This window comes from Triplophysa rosa, linkage group LG14 (genome assembly GCF_024868665.1).
Source record: "Triplophysa rosa linkage group LG14, Trosa_1v2, whole genome shotgun sequence".
NCBI classification, from domain to species: domain Eukaryota; kingdom Metazoa; phylum Chordata; class Actinopteri; order Cypriniformes; family Nemacheilidae; genus Triplophysa; species Triplophysa rosa.
Window position 1 is genome coordinate 19,111,269 of NC_079903.1, and position 17,097 is coordinate 19,128,365.

Consider the following 17,097-nt stretch of genomic DNA (forward strand, 5'->3'; position numbering starts at 1 on the left):
GAGCTTTATATGCACGATGACGTCCAACGTCCCCGCTTTTAGCAACTTATTAGCAACCGATGTTTTTAAGACACAAGGCTTAAAAAACCCACAAGAGGGTTATAATTGGTGTGTTTTCTGTCATAGATTAAAACGTGAAAATATTAGAGGTTTTGTTAACTACAGACCTTATTTCAGGCGATTTACCAGAAACCCATTAAAAACCCCATAGACTTTGGGGCGATGGAACCGGAAGTCTTAAAATGCTAACTGGCATACAAAGAAGCCGTCATCTATGTGGCACTCTATTGGTTTGAAGAGGAAGTGCGTCTGTACCAGTGGAATGGTCTATAGTTTTGTCTGAATTTCAGCTATTATTCTGGACCTGAACTGCTCACGTTGACAGGACGGGATCTGTTAAAAAACATGTTCAATCTGACCTGCAGAAATTGCTTAAATGAGATTTTCAAGTTTGTTGTTCGATCTGAGGCTCTTACTCTGATATTGTATTTCATATGATGGCCACAAGGTGGCAGGAGAGTTGCATTTGTGGTATCACTCAAGACCCCAAAGGTAAGACTTGGGTTGAGTCAGTACAGCAAAACTATATCAAGCATCAGTTCATTGGTCAGCATTATATAAAGAAATAGAGTGCCTCATTGGTTGAGTCATTTCTGTTAAACGTGAGATCACAAATCACACGGCTGAGTTTTCTAGCTTAACCTGTCAAATAAATTCATCATAATAGCCAAAAATCTGCCACAAGGTAATCTCCAATATTTCCCCACGAGTGTATAGAGGGATGAAGGTAAAGGCATCTGAGACCTTGTGACTTCATGAGATGATTTAAATTAGCTGTTGTCTTTCTTGCCAAAGAAAAGATCCTTCATTAAGTGAGCTGGACAGAGAAATAGATCTCAGCTCAAGTGTATGCGTCTTTCGATGGTGTTGTGTGTCTGTGGGAATGTGAAGATTTTCGTTGCTGACAAATACAAAGAAAGCACCTTTTTAGAAATCTTTCAGAATGTGTTAGTTATGGTACAACTTAAAGGGATAGTCCACCCAAAAAAGAAAGTTCTGTCAATATTGTCATCCTCAAGTTGTTCCAAACCTGTATACATTTCTGCTCCATTAGCTACCATAGTAGCGAGAATGACTGTATAATTTTTGTTCTGTTGAACACAAAAGAAAATATTTCAAAGAGTTTAGGAAAACAAACTGTTCTGGCCTGGGCACCTTTGACAACCATTTAACGGTAGTCAATGGTGCCCCAGAAAAGTTGCCAACAGAATTCTAAACTGTTCAACAGTTTAGAGTTTGAGGAGTTTGGAACAGCTTGAGGTTGAGTAATTCATGACAGAATTTTCATTTTTGGGCAAACTGTCCCTTTAATGTTCAATCACAGTGATAAAGCAACAAGAGACAAATCATTTTCTAAGAGTATTTTAGCTCGAACTGTGAGTCGGTCACTTAATCTCATCATGTTGCACTCTTAGAAAAGGTTCTTAAAAGGTTCTTTGTTGGGCTGTATGGTCCACAGAAACTTCTGTTGGCATTAAAGGCTCTTTATAGTGAAATACATATCCTTCAAGCTGTGAAAAGGAAAGAAAAAAATGGCTTGCAAGATTATTGAAAGTTTCTTTAAGGAACAAAAATCTTTCTTCTATGACATCACAGTGACCCTTTTTAGTTCCTCTATTATTTTTAATAGTTTGGAGAACCCCGCCCAACAATTAATCTCATTGGCTCAACAAATCACCTGAATAACTAAATAAAAAATACTAGGTGCCAAAATTAGAGTTTTGACTTTACGTCCACATGAATATGCTAGTGTACTCCTAACTAAAACGTTTTTCCAACCCTGACATCTGAGGCCACCTTGAAGTCGCACACGTACCCTCAACGGGACCGTCCCGTTAAAAGGGATTTCTAACGCTGTGTATGTGTGTGGTCACATCTGTGATGTTTCACTCACTGCTCTGCCATAACATTCTTCTCCCTCACAATGTTTTCTCTCACAAAAACACATCCTACAAGCCTAATGCGTCTGCGCGCGCGCACACACACACGCACACACACGCACACACACACACACTTACCGGCTGCGGAAAGCTAAGGGACATTCATTTACTCTGAGATTTTCCGTCTCGCTGTGTGTGTGTGTGTGTGTGTGTGTGTGTGTGTGTGCGTGTGTGTGTGTGTGTGTGTGTGCGTGTGTGTGTGTGTGTGTCAGCGAGTGATTGAGAGAAGGAAAGAATGAAGTGTGATGGAGAGAGTGAATGCTGGTGCTGAGTGATCATGAGGTGTTTCAGAAACACAGACCTCCACATGCCACAGTCAGGTCATCAGCTCAGACCAACACGTGTGTTACACCTCCTCGCTTTTTTCCGGGCAGAACGCACAGAGTGATTAAACATTTAGACCAGAGAAGATGAGAAAACAAACATGTGCATTTGTGACGCTCTTTAGGTTTATATAATGTGAAATAGAAGAGCTATTTTGGGCTGAATGGTTCTATAAAGAACCTTTAACATCCGAGAAAGCTTTCTGTTTCACTGTAGTGAAAAAATGTTCTTTATATAAAAAGGTAAGAATTTATTTTATCCAAAGCGACTTTTAATTGAGAGCATTTGCCATTTTATCTCATTTCTTTTTCTTTGACAAAAAGTGACATGTATAAGATGATGGAGTCCAAACACTCCTGTCTCAGTCTTTGGTTCCTCCCATCTCCACCTGTTCCTTAATAACACGCTGAGTTCCAGGTCGTACCAGCTCACCTCCTGCGGAGGAACACATTCCCGCACGACCATAAAAATGATGGAAAACAGTGTTGTTCCTGATCAACTCCTCATGTACCCGTTTCATTTTGTCTCTGGAATAGTTGGTTCAGAATCATTCGGGTTGGTAACTCATTATTCGATTATTATAGGGTCATTAGAAGAGGAGAGAAAGAAAACAAAGAAGCATTACTAAATGATCTAATGACCTCAAGTGACTTGTAGTTTGTTCTTTGCTCTGTTACTATATTGTGTGCGCGTGAAAAAAAAATGCTGGCTTGGTGTGATTCTCTCAGTTTTGTCCTCCAGAACCAGATGGGTGGACCGGGTCGGAGCCAAACTGATACAGAACCCCCAGGGCAGATCAAATCCACACACATGACAACATACAATAACACAATCCCTAACAGAACCACCCAGGACCCACAAACACTCAAACAAACTGTGCGAGTGATTGACTCTCTACATTTGTATCTATTAATAAAAGGTCTGGGAAAAAGGTTAGGAATACACTTGTGTGTCAATCCACAGCACGGTGAGTTAAATGTATATGTGTATAACTTATATACAGTAAATGTTTCAACATGAATTTAAAACTGCATACAGAAAATATATAACATGTGATATAACGTGAAAAGACAAATCTCTGTCTTTCCGTGTGTATATGGCAGTGGTTCTCAAACTTTTTTGTTGTAAGGCCTACTTTGTGTAGAGTGCATTGCTTTGCGGCCCCCCAAATAAAGACTCATAATCTTAAACTTAAAATTTTAATTAAACCAAGAAAATATTCAGTTTAACAATGCTAAAACATCAATTCTTTTGGTTGGTGGCGTTGTTTTTCTGATGTTTGATTGCACAAAATTTATGATAAATATCATATTTCTAAAATGCCACAAAATCTGTGGCCCCCCTGGAACCATCTTGGGGCCCCCAGGAGGCCACGGCCCCCAGTTTGAGAACCACTATGGAATACTGTGAATGATCTACACTTTGGCAAATTCAGACTTAAGATGGTGTGGGAAAGCTTTAAAAAATGTAACCTGTTTAGATTCCTCCGTTCTTCTCTCTCTCCTTTCAGCCACATGCAGTCATGTCAGTGGCCTGGCTCATAAAAACATTTCTTTGTTTAATCTAGTACGTTTTTAAATAATGTCTTTATTTGATGGCTGTTAAAGGGATAATTCACCCAGAAATGAAACTACTTTTGCTATTATATCATTTATTCATCCTCATCTCGGTTCCAAACCAGTATGAATTTCTTTCTTCTGCAGAACACTAAAGAACGCTGGTAACCAAACAACATCAGCCCCCATTGACTTCCATTGTACGGACACAAAACCACTTCTCGAAATATCTTTTGTTTCGAAGAAGAAAGAGTCATATAAAGGTAAAATGATCATTTTAACAACAATAATTCTCTCAAATTTCAAAAAAATGTTTTCCCCTGTTTGCATTTATTCACAGAAAACTGCACAGCAAAATCGCCAGTGTTAAAAAGGGTCAAATTAACTCTCACAGTGTTTATATAATCCACATTTCGAGCGCGGATTATATGTACACTGTGAGTGTTAATTTGACCTTTTTTTTAACACTGGCGATTTTACTGTGTGGAGAAACAGGTGAAAATAACGATGCTCTGCATTTTTTCAGACCTCAAATACTGCAAAGAAAACAAGTTCATATTCACTTTTATGCAATAACACAGTCGTATTTCGTATGTATTTAGGAAAAGTTCAAAAATGATTTTTTATGCGATAACCTTGATTTTTATGATAGTTGTCATGTGTCTTGTCATGCTGTCAGTCTTTCACATTGCTTTTGGATGACTTTATGTCACTGAGATTTGATTTTGTTGAAATTTAACAGACACTGGACTGTAATGACCACAATACATTGAGAAATGCTGAGAAAGCGAAAATTTGGAATTGTCTCTTATTTTCCCCCGTGTCTGTATATATTTGTCCGATTATAATAAACCTTCAAGCACTGCTGAGCCTTAAAACTTGACAGATTTAAATTTAACGTGGAGCATTATCTCTCAAAAATATGATTTACAAATTGCATCAATACTTCCACATCCATCATCAGACATATTAAGAATAAAACATGCATTTAACTAAACACATTTTAACATATACCACACATAATGTAAAACACGTTCTTCAGACACTAACACAAACGTCACATGCGCTGGGAATGCCGTCTCACAAACAACCACTTCACAAAGCACACATTCCTCACACAATGTGGTTTCTGTAAAACACACACATCAGACACTGAAAATACTTCAGAATATTGGCGTTCGAGTATTTTAATAGACAAACCGCACATTCACGACTAAATTAACCAAGAAAACGAGTGATTAAGAATCTGGGCTGCAATTATAAAAGCTGTCAGTTTAATTCCAAGTACGAGTTCTTGCGTCTTAATTGTCTTCAAAGAAAACAAGACTGTTTGGGTTCCCTTGAGAGAAGAATGTCTAATTAATTCGCCATGTTACTTCCATGTCCTCAGAGTAATTTTAAGGATGAATTTAGTGTGGGAATTGCATTAAGGCTCAGTATTGATTCTTAGTTGCGGGATTAAATTTAGGAAAGGGTGACCTAATGTTCACACACCGACCTATATTAAACATTTTACTATAGAACTTAGCCAACAGTAATATGAGAAAAAGATGTCAATCATTTTTTAGACGAGCTGTCATCTTTGTATGCCTTGATTTTAAAGACTTCATCCAGGGAAATATGCAATTCAAGCTTTTGTCAGACACGGTGAAAGACATTCAGCAGACGTTCATTTCACTGCCAGTGTTTAAAAGAGGTTAAAGCCTTTGAAAAGTATCTTTGACTTTTACCGACTTTTTGGATTTGTGGGTCATTTAAAGTACCTCCGTATCTCGCTGCTAGTGCTCTATAAGTCAGGGGAACGTGACAGAAAACACATCCACAATCTTAAAAGCCTCTCAGAGGAATGTGTGTCACCGTTATTTATCTTCCTAGGTGTTTTATTGAACAGAATAACGTGTTTGTTTGATTATTATTGCTGAGATCGTGGGCACGCATATGTAAGAAAAGTGTTTCACAAATCATACTATTTACAGTTTTGTACATGTAGCAGCAACCATAGGATTGGATTTTTTATATTTTATTTCAAACACCAGTACCGGTATAAACGTGTACAATATATGTCCTAATCACTACCCTGATAGCACACATACATCTGGCAGACGCCTATTTGACGTCTGCATTTACATCTGCAATACATAGTTTGCTCATCTGCAATACGTCTCGGCGACGTCTGCCGTCAGATGTCATATAGAAACCTAGAAGACGTCTGTAAGATGTTTCTGATTTAGAATGGATGTAAAACTGCTCTTTCTAAGATGTTTAGCAGATGTTTTTACACTGCAGATGTTTTCCAGATCTCCAGCTCTTTAGTGGACATCTTACAGACGTACCTGTGCTAGCTGCCGGTGGAAAAAGTAGTAATGTGTTTGTGTTATATTTTGGACTCCAAAATTAAATTTGCATGAACTGCCAATGACACCTAAATATCCAAACATTTTCTGTTTCTTCAGTGCATCCAAGTACATTTTTATTTTCGGTTGAAAACGACAGCACAGATGGAGGTTATACAATGCAGTTAATACTGTATATGGAGGGAGGGAACAAAATAACCTCACGGAAATTCGTAACTATTTTACCAGGTTGCTTATTCGTATGAATTCGTACGCTGGGAGTGTATGATTACTAGAAAAATTGCAATACTAGCCCCACCCTAACCCTGATGTCACTGGCGCGAAAGCAAATCGTACAAAAATGTACAAATGATATTGTACGAATTCATACGAATTAGCCAAAACTAGCCACATCATAAAATAGTTGTTTTTGCTGTGAGATTGAAATAATTTTGAGAAATGTCCAAATACACAATCATTTCTCTGAGTGTTGGCATTTTCTATACATAACGATTATAGATTTGTATACATTTGTGCAGTACATGTGTTTTCTGCAGTAATGAGCTGTTGATGGTTCAAGAGTCAACATGGCACGACGGTTTTTCAGTTTTATGATTCATTTGGAGCAGCTGCACACAAATCCGCATAACTGTGTCATTTCTTAAAGAGTACATAATATGAGATCATGAAAATTACATTTCATGCCGTGTGTAATGTTGCCGTGTTTGAAAGTAAGCAGTTGTAAATCCGAAGGTGAATGAATAACAAAGTTATTGGCTTGGAAAAAAGGGAGTCGACTCTGAATTACGCAAACGAATCGTCCCTAGTCCGTTTCGCAAACCGCTGTGGATTTACGTCACTACATATAGTCCCCGCTTATGTTTTGCTAGGACTGCCCGCAGAACTTCACTCTTCTCCCCCAAACACTGTAGCTCGTGAGCCTCATTCGCAGTAGACCAATCACAGCAGACTAGACCATCTGACCAATCACATCAGACTAGGCTAGCGGAAAGAAGGGGATTAGACAGATGAATCGCGGAACGATTCATCTGAGAGTCAGTCAAGAAGTAAGGTACGAATAACTTCCTTATTACGAAATATTAGTGTTTTTACACCTTCTACGTACATAAACATGTTGTTGGACACACCATAAACCAAAGTAGAACCTTAAAAATCCCTAGTTATGTACTCTTTAAAGTCATGCCACAGAACTACATTTCCACAGAACTCACTTCCTTATAAAACAACAGCAGCTTTGTCTCCTGTTGATGTGTGTTTAGATGTTTGAGTTTGTTGACATAGTGACTGAAAATATTCACAAAATGTGATCGACACTTCAACAGAGAAAAACTCATCTTTGACGTTCCCAAAACATGACAAATGTAGCATTAAAAGAACTGGAACGTTTTCGGATGAGCCCGTGTCCAGGAAAACATAAGCCTGACATGAAGCTGAATAAAACAGCAGATGACACTTTACTGTCTCCGGAAACCCATCGACTTGCATTTGCCCCCCGTGACTAAATTTGCTGCAGATGATATAAAATCAGCACTGTCAAATTGGTCATTAGTTTTATATTCTCTTTTTCTATTTTATTCTCTTGGCAAGGTTTATGGTAGCGGCATGGGTGTTTATACAAAAAACTGAATCGCAGACTCTTGAACCATCACTTCCCAGAGGATGTCCTCCCTCCAAAAGAAACCACACTCTTGACTCGTCCTTCCTGCTTGCTGGAAAAACATTGCCTGTTATTAATATGTTTTCACGTATAAAGCATTTTGTTGTGGGGAAGATTTAATAGTTTCCAGCGTTATTGCTGCTGATGTCGTTGGGTCGTAAAGATGAGTGAGATCATGTGGTTTTGGCGTTTGGGCGCTGACGCACTGAAACAGCTCGGCGCTTTGAGTAAACACTGAAAACCACATCGAACCGCACCAGACCTTTCAGAGATCTGCATAACGCGCTGTTCATTAAACAACATGAAGCTCTTCCTGGAAAACAGTGAGAGAGCATTAACTAACACAGATTCATCAAACAATGATCGTTTTGAACCAGTCACATCTAACACAAACATGAAGAAGACTCTCTTACATTCCTTCTCTCTTTGATCTTACTCGTATCATTCACGTGTCCAATGCGATCCAGACTGTAATGTGCGCATGTGGAACTGAACTTGATTAAAACGAGCAGACTCGAGTCACGTGAGAACTCCTCATGACCTCACTCACCTCCACGTCGAACATCTACAACCCTCTCAAGCTGTCATCATGCATTTAAGTTCTCCAAAGGTTGTGTGATGTCATAAAACAATCACGCAGTCTCACCTGTGTTACGCGGACCACTGGAAAAGACAAATAGTACAAACCTGCTGATTTTTTGGCAGAAGTTTAAAAGAATGTGCTATGTATCTGAAGTCATTTTACAGGCCTTGGACTGTAGTGAGGATTTCAGTGTATAAAAGCAAGTACGTTTGGAAATGGTTTGGACAGACATGGCCGTGCCGTGAAACTCAAATACTGCTAACACAGAATAGAAAATTGGCACTCTCCAGGTGCAAGTAAAAACCGGCTTTGACAAGTGAATCAAGTGGACTTGCAACATAATATATAGGTAAAAGGAATCGTTTGGCCAAAAATAAAAATTCTCTCATGTCAGTCCAAACCTGTATGACTTTCATTCTTCTGCAGAACACAAAAGAAGACATTTTGAAGAATGTTGGTAGCCAAACAACATTGAACCCCATTGACTTCCATTGTATGGACACACAACCACTGAAACATTTCTCAAAACTCAAAAAAGGGAGTCATCAACAGCTTTTGCATGACATGAGGGTGAATAAATGATGACATTTCATTTGATTTTGGGGTGAGCAGTCCCTTCAAGTCTAATTGTAAAACGATAATCCGAGCCTCGTCTCCCTCTACCACAATAAAAGGTCTGTTTGGAGTATAATCAGGAACACAGGACAGAATGAAAAATGACAAACACTTTGTCAGAGCATTAGGTGACACACATACAGATGACCTTTGACCTCCAGCTGTGATCCACTATCAACAGGAAACCGCAAAGGTCTTGCCACCTAAATTGCACCTTTCATCAAACCCTAGGATTGGTGTGTCTGGAGCACGCTGTTATTCAGACATGTTGAACTGCTGTGAGGAAGATTATAATGTGCGAGTGACGTTGATATTTCACGAGCTTGTATCTCTTGTTCTTTCTCCACTCCGTTCAATTTCTTCGTGTCTGCAATGGAGAACATGTCAGTTATGCTTGTTAGTCTTGTGAGACAGTACATCACATATAGAAAGTGATAAAGCACGTTACCTCTTAAATCCCGAGTCAAGATTCGCGTGTGCGCAAGTGAGAGAACGAGGGGTACATGTGGACGTCTCATTTGAGACTCTGCCAAACAGCTTTGGTTAATTGGCCGTGCAATATCGCACAGCTGGGCCTGATTAAAACTCTATACCGTGAAGAAAGAAAGAAATTGGGAGACGAAAGAAGGAGAGAGAGAGATGAGGAGAAGAAAGAGGCAAGAGAGGGCTTCAATAGGTCACATTTCACTGCAAAAATTACAAGTAAAAACTTGAAATTAAATTTTGCGACGTCGATGAAGCTTATTGTGACGGCCATAAGATTTTGACATTATTGGCACTGTGACAGTATTTCATGACAAAAGTGCACTTTTTTTTCGTTTTTTATTTGCGACTGCAATTATTCTTAGTGCTGACCTAACGCTAAAGGGGAGGCAGTTTTGGAGACTAGCGATAGCAAGACGGCTTTGAAAAAATACGAAAGATCCCACGGCTCTCTCCAAAATCCACACCTCCCTGTGTCAATTATCTCACAATGTAAAAAACATATTTTTGGTTAGTGTAAAACTAATAGTGGTTTTGTACGTACATTTTTATGCATGAAACAGGGTACGTCTTATGCAAATACATAGATCGACAGGCAAGTAGGACATTCCGTCTGACATTTAAAGCAAATGCAATGATTGGACAAACATTTTATAGACAGTTTCAAAGCAACGACATAAATAAATTATACTGCATGCGCGCTTTTGTGGCCCAAACTTAAAGGTGCAGTTAGTAAAAACCGCCGCTAGAGGGCGCACGATCAAAACAACAACAATGGCGTAGCTTGATGACGCTGTGAAGGAGCGTGGAATGATGGGATCTGTTGTCTTCAACTCCACCGCTGATGGCCATCAATCAGACGGGACCGAGAAACCATGTTAGCAGATGAGGTAACGTTTTATAATTGTTGCGAATAATTGTGGTCCATAAATAAGTGACTGTTCGAAACAAGTTAGTGGCTTGCTAGACACTAGACACTACTTCCGCATTTGTCCACGACACTGTTGTCATGCGGTTTCTACGTCAGTAAAGGCGGTAACAAAGGGGAACGCAGATATGACGCCATTGACAGGCGATTTCACAGCCCCGTGTCACTGTTTAGAATGGACGATTTACAAGTCGTTGGAAACATTTGAGATGTAGTAGGCTAAGTACTCAGCTGAACAAAACATGTAACACTAGCCTAGAGGTTTTTGGATAGTTTACTGCAAAATTGTTACAAACTGCACCTTTAATTTATGGTACACATCCGCAAAGAATAGAGTCCCTGCAGATTACTTCTGATAACAAGCAAAAGAAATAACAAGTAAATTACATTAGCTAGCAAGTTAAATGTATGTCTAGTCAGTATTATTTTGAGTTACCAGTAGAAAAACGGTTACTTGGCTAAACTTAAATGAGAGAAAGTTACACGACCCATTCAACAAATTGTTTATTAAATATAATTAATATACAATAATCATTTAATACAATTATTATACAATAAAACATTAATATAAATTAAATAAAATATAAATAGTGACATTATTAGTCACTAACCAGACCGAAAAAACAAACACAGATCAGAAGTTAACTTCAAGTGCAGGCGAGTGCGTCTGATGAAACCGTCCTGAGACGTCCACAGCAATATTTGTTAATATTCAGACCACTTTACTTATTGATTGACATCAGGATGTGAAGAGACTTTCAATCGGTCTAACAAAAAATATTTATGGAAAACATTGCCTACCCCTGGCTTTAATGTAATGTGGTGATTTACGTTTATTTTTAAGATTTAAGATGTAGCATGTGTGTATTAAACACTCATGTCTCTATTTATAAATATATAAACGCTGTGTATAGTAAACACACGTACACATATATACATCAAACACTGATCACGGCCCTCTAAGCAGTTTGACCAACAGCTGGTTTGTGTAATACTGAGTCAATATTCTGTTATATTTGGTGCTAAACATCTTCCCTGCATCCACACTTCTCACAGTCATCAACACTCTCTCGCTTCCTGTGATCAAACTGTTTTTAGCCCATATTTCCATGGGACAAGAGCTGTGCTGATCGCAGAAACATGCACTTTATCTGAAAAATACAGAGGGAAATTCCCTGGATCTATTCCTCCCGCCCCTATCTCAGTCTGCCTCTGGAATGTGACAAGCCGAACGGTCCTTCTTCCTAAATCCTTCCCTCGCATGTCATTTACATACTACTCCTTAATCTTCCAAAATCCCTCTCTCACGGAAATCAGTCGGGAATTTTTTCCAGAGGAGGCGGGATGGAGGAGGAAAAGCTGTCTCGACTGATATTTTATTACTCTGAGGGAATTACGACGGGATTAGAGAGGAAATTGATGGGCTACACCACTCTGCCGACTCTTAGTAACTTTCTGTATACTTACTTGCAGAAGAACACCAGTTGTTTGTGTTCGGCAATACTGATTATGTGGTGATGCGGACATGTGTTTGTAAAACATGCTGAGCAATTCGTAAACCTTTTCTCAACTTCTTCATAAACAGACTCTTTCGCCCGTCGTCATCAAGTCTGGTTCACATTGTCGTGAGTTTATTATCCGAAACACGCATCTTGAGAGAAAGAGGACATCTGCCAGTTTGCTATTGTGTGATGTTTTGGTAACCTGGATGCTATACGAACCTTGCAAATTTAGGCAAATCCAGAACTGAGGTCTTCCTTAACCCTCAAGTGGTGTTAATAACAACTGCACTAATCTGCTGTTATTGGACAAATTTGGGCACTTTGTGATTCTATTTGTATTTTACATATATCTTTTTTTCTTTTTAATAAACGTAAAATCTTTCAAGTTATATATTTATTTGGTGATTTTTGTGTTTTTTTTACCTCAATTACTAAAATAAGCAGTTTTTATGTTTTTCACCCAAAACTCACACGAAAACATGATTTTCATAAAAACTTCATTCAACAATTAAAACAGAGTAAAAAACCTTTCAAATAAATTACGATTCTGTTTTTTGTGACATCTGATGGACTTAAAGTAGCAATTACATGAATTATCAATGTAAATACAAAATAAGCATTTTTTTAGCTTATCTTTTACCTGAAATCCACTTAAAAAAGATTTTCATAAAAATCGTCATTCCACTAATTTAAACACAGTGAAAACCCCAAAATATGCCCCACTTTTGTTTTTTAGTGACATCTGATTTAATCAAAATAGCAATTATGAATGTCATTTCAATGGCAGTACTACTCACTGGTTGCATAGGCTAAAATCTATAAAATAATGTTGTAACAAACTTAAGTTCTTACGTTATAGATTTTCATACAAGTACAAGTTTTTTCAAAAATTGTTGAATTAAAACATTTTTTTGGGTATGACTGTGCAACGATGCCATATGCTTACAGACAAATCTAACCGTGTTATAAGGAAAATGCAAAGTAGGAGAAGTAATCACTTATTTGCAGCAACAAACATCCAATTTCAAGTAAGAGATCCATGGTCTCTGCTACAGTAAACCTCTTTGCCATTGTGCTGCTACAAAAATATTTGAAAACTTAACTTTAGCTATATGTTTTATCTGGAAGCATCATCAAATCTTGCAGTGGGACTTCGACCTCTCTTTGAAGTGTGTGTGTGTGTGTGTGTGTGTGTGTGTGTGTGTATACGTGTGTGTGTTCTGCACAGTGGCTGATTGGCATTTTTTGTTATTGTCTCATTAATCTTTTTTTGTTTATTTATGTGTGAGAAGCTGTTTTTATTTGACAAAATAATAAAAAAAAGCAATCTGTTAGTCTCTTTAAGTTTTTTGTTTGTGGATGTGTGTGTGTTGCGTGGTTGTGTGTGTGTGTGAATGTTGGTCACATTAAAGGATGTTGTATAGGCTCACCCCTTCATTTATGTGTAAAGATCTGCATTGTGTTGGATTTATGTTTAAAAAAAAAAAAGCTCATTTATTTCCTATGGGTGCCCAAAAATGGGCACTAACAGCTCATTAAGGAGTTTTTTATTTTCACCAACTTAACATTGTTGAATGAAGTCCAACTTTATTGGGTATGCTTAGGTGGCTAACTTAGGTAAAGTAGCCGAGTTTTGTACCGATCAGATTGAGAGAAAAAAAGTGATTTAAGAAAACCCACATTTGTCCCCAATGTCACTTTAGGGTTAAAAGTGCTTATTTAACAAACATAAATTTGTTTCCCAGTGAGCTGATAAAAACATGACTTCCGGAAATCACAAAGCAATTTATATACGAGCCATTTTAAGTTATTTTGGGGTCTTTCTTGTGCTTTTATTGGATAGGAGAGTATACGGTATATGAAGAGGACAGAAAAAAACAAGATGGAGAAAGGGGAATGGGATTTTCAAAGGACCTCGAGGTGGGAACCGAACTTGGGTCACCGGAACTGCGTTTATGCTATATGTCGGAGCACTCCCCAAGAGGACAGGAGCGTGTCATTTCCATTTTTGTGTTGAATATGCATCAGATAGTCCGCAAGCGTGTCATTGAGGCTGAGATTTAAACTTACCTGACCTGAGTTCTAGTACATCTGTACTGTATGTGACCCAAAGGTGAAAAAACCTTCCACTTTCATGCAGGGGACGTCTTCCTCCCACAGGACGTTCTCACATGTGAAATGTGGATTTTCTTTGAAGGTCAAAAGTCAGTTTACTCCAAGGAATTTCGTTCCTGTCAACAGATACAGATATAGGAGGAGAGAGAGATTATAATAGTCATATTAATAATGTTCACAGACAGAAATCAACGAAATTCCAAGATGGAAATACAGTAGATTGAAAGTTGGAATGAGCAACATGTGTACTGACACACATTATTTAGTACCTGACAGAGTAAGAGGATTACAGCTCTCTTCACTGAGAGTAAGTCTATTTCTGTGCTAAACTGATGATTTAATTTTTCGACCAAAACATAGGCAGCTGGGAAATGTATTTGAGTGAATCTCGCAAAAGTTCCACCTCACCCCTAAATCAAGAGAAAGAAACACAAATGTAAAATTCCAAAAGTAAAAGTAAAAAGGTATTACAACAAAAAAAATTAATGGAGGAGGAAAAATGTGCTTAATTGTCATGAAAATGATGCCATAACACAAGCCCTAATAGTATTAAAGACATACTTCATTTTCTTTAGACATCATTTTTTGGCCAGTAGTTTGGGGTCAAATGTAAGATTTTCATGAGAAAAGTGCAAGTGTGTGTGTGTGTGTGTGTCACAGTATGTATGTATTTCTGGCGTTCTTCTTTCCTCACTTATCAACACATTTCGCATGTGACCACTGAAAGACAGCAGGTTATCCAGACAACAACCAAGCAGACCAGTTATATGTGTGTCAGCTCAAGCGGATATGTTTGTATATATATATAATTCGCAAGAGTCACAAGAATACAAAAGTTGAGTCAAAATGAAATACAAACTGACCATTATTTCTTAATACAAGTGTTTTTTAAGAATATATTTATTGATTTTCCAACTTTTCAAACGCAACGACTTATCAAATGAACATGAAAAATAAATACAAGTAATACAAATAAAATAAAATAAAATAAAATAAAGAAATTAAGATTACGTAGAAAAAAAACGGAAAACAACTAACTAACTAATCGGCTCACCACTTAATTAAATCAAAAAAGCAAAAGACAATTTTTGATACAAGCAATCTCTGTATGGGTTACAAAATTATATCTCCCTAAATAAACCCTCTAGACAAAATAGAAGAGATGTGTACTCCCATATATTTCAAAAATGGTTCCCACCGTCTGAGAAATGTGTGGTCTTTGCTATGAGCGACACAAGTTAAGTAGTCTTAAGAAGCATATTTAAGAACAACTCTATGCCATCGTGTTATTGAAGGAGATTTTTCTGATATCCAATTAAATAGAAAACATTTTCTTGTTTATCTGTAATGGAATTACAATTACAACGTATTCCAAGCACCATATTCAACGGGTCACACACAACATCAATGGCCAGAATAGTATTGATCTCTTGTCCTACCGTGTACTTATAATACAAGTGTTAATGTTAATGATTGGTGCACATTATAGCACATAAGTTAGTCATTCAAATAAAATGGACACATCAGGTCATGTGAAATATATCTAAATTAATTTTGCACTGAAACTGATAAACATTTTAGATTAAACACTAGATTAAACTTAATGTCTTTAGAAGAAACATGTCAACAATGTGCTCTAATATGTACTGTATTCATGCAGCAATGAAATCTGAACACAACTGGTCACAGAGGACCAGTGTTGGGTAAGTTACTCCGAAAAAGTAATTAATTACTAGTTACTAATTACATATTCAATAGTGTAATTAGATTACTGTACAAATTACTCTCTCCAAAAAGTATTTAATTACTTATTACTAATTACTTTCTATATCCTACATCAACCTTGATGAGTTAAGTGATTCAAGGATAGACATGAAACGGCTCTTTTAATTCATTAAAAAATAAATAAATAACTACATAAATTATTTGTATTAACTGATCAATGTATTACAAATGTGAGAAGGAGACATTAAAGGATACATTTTAAAGTTAGACTTATAATTTTGATGTCATTTCCACTATTGAATATATTACACAGTATTAAGTTCAATTACATCAGAAGTAACTGTAATTAAATTACACAAAAAATCAAAGTAATCCCTTACTTTGCTTTTTCAAGGGGAAAGTAATTAAATTACAGTAACTAATTACTTAGTAACTAGTTACACCCAACACTGCAGAGGACACATGTTATGACCAGGTGTAAATGGCGACGAGCATCATCTGGCCTCAGTGAATGTGGACAAAACACAGCCACATCTGCTTTCAGTCGCCACATGAAAGCATAGCTAACACACGCATGATGGACAGCAGAAGGTCCGTTTATACACACAAACACACAGTCACTTTGTGTACACTCTTTGATACAAATACACCAGCTGACTCCCTTAGGCATCACATTTATGGATTACGTAAATGTTGTTTGCTTAAACATAATTTGTTAAAACAAAGCAAAACTAAGCACTCAAGCACCTGCTCACTCCTTGTCATGGCACATTCTAGTATGCCTGGTTGCGTGTTGGTTCTAACAGGATTACGGCAGCACATTAGGAGAACCGCAGGACGCCGAAGTGACCTGTGGAGAGGTGTAATGTGAGCGTATGTATTCAAAAAGACCTATCAATGTGCATGAATGCATCTTTCTTAAAAGAAGTTGATAAAATACAGCTGAAAATACATCGTTAGTTTGAAAAAAAACAGACTACAAATACATTTCTGAACAGAATATAGGCAATGTTAACAACCAGGTTACCAAAAAAAGAACTCAAGATTTGAGAATAAATCCTTGTATAACCACTAGATTTACACAGCCATAAATGCCAGCCCAGCCCTTGCGACACCTGTGATTTACAGACCCAATAACAAATCCTAGCAAAATATAAATAATCCCCCTTTCCGGAAATACATCTGCATATTCATGACACACCCTTACTAGAAGCTTATTTGCATTAGCATGCTGAGAGAATTATTACATCATTGA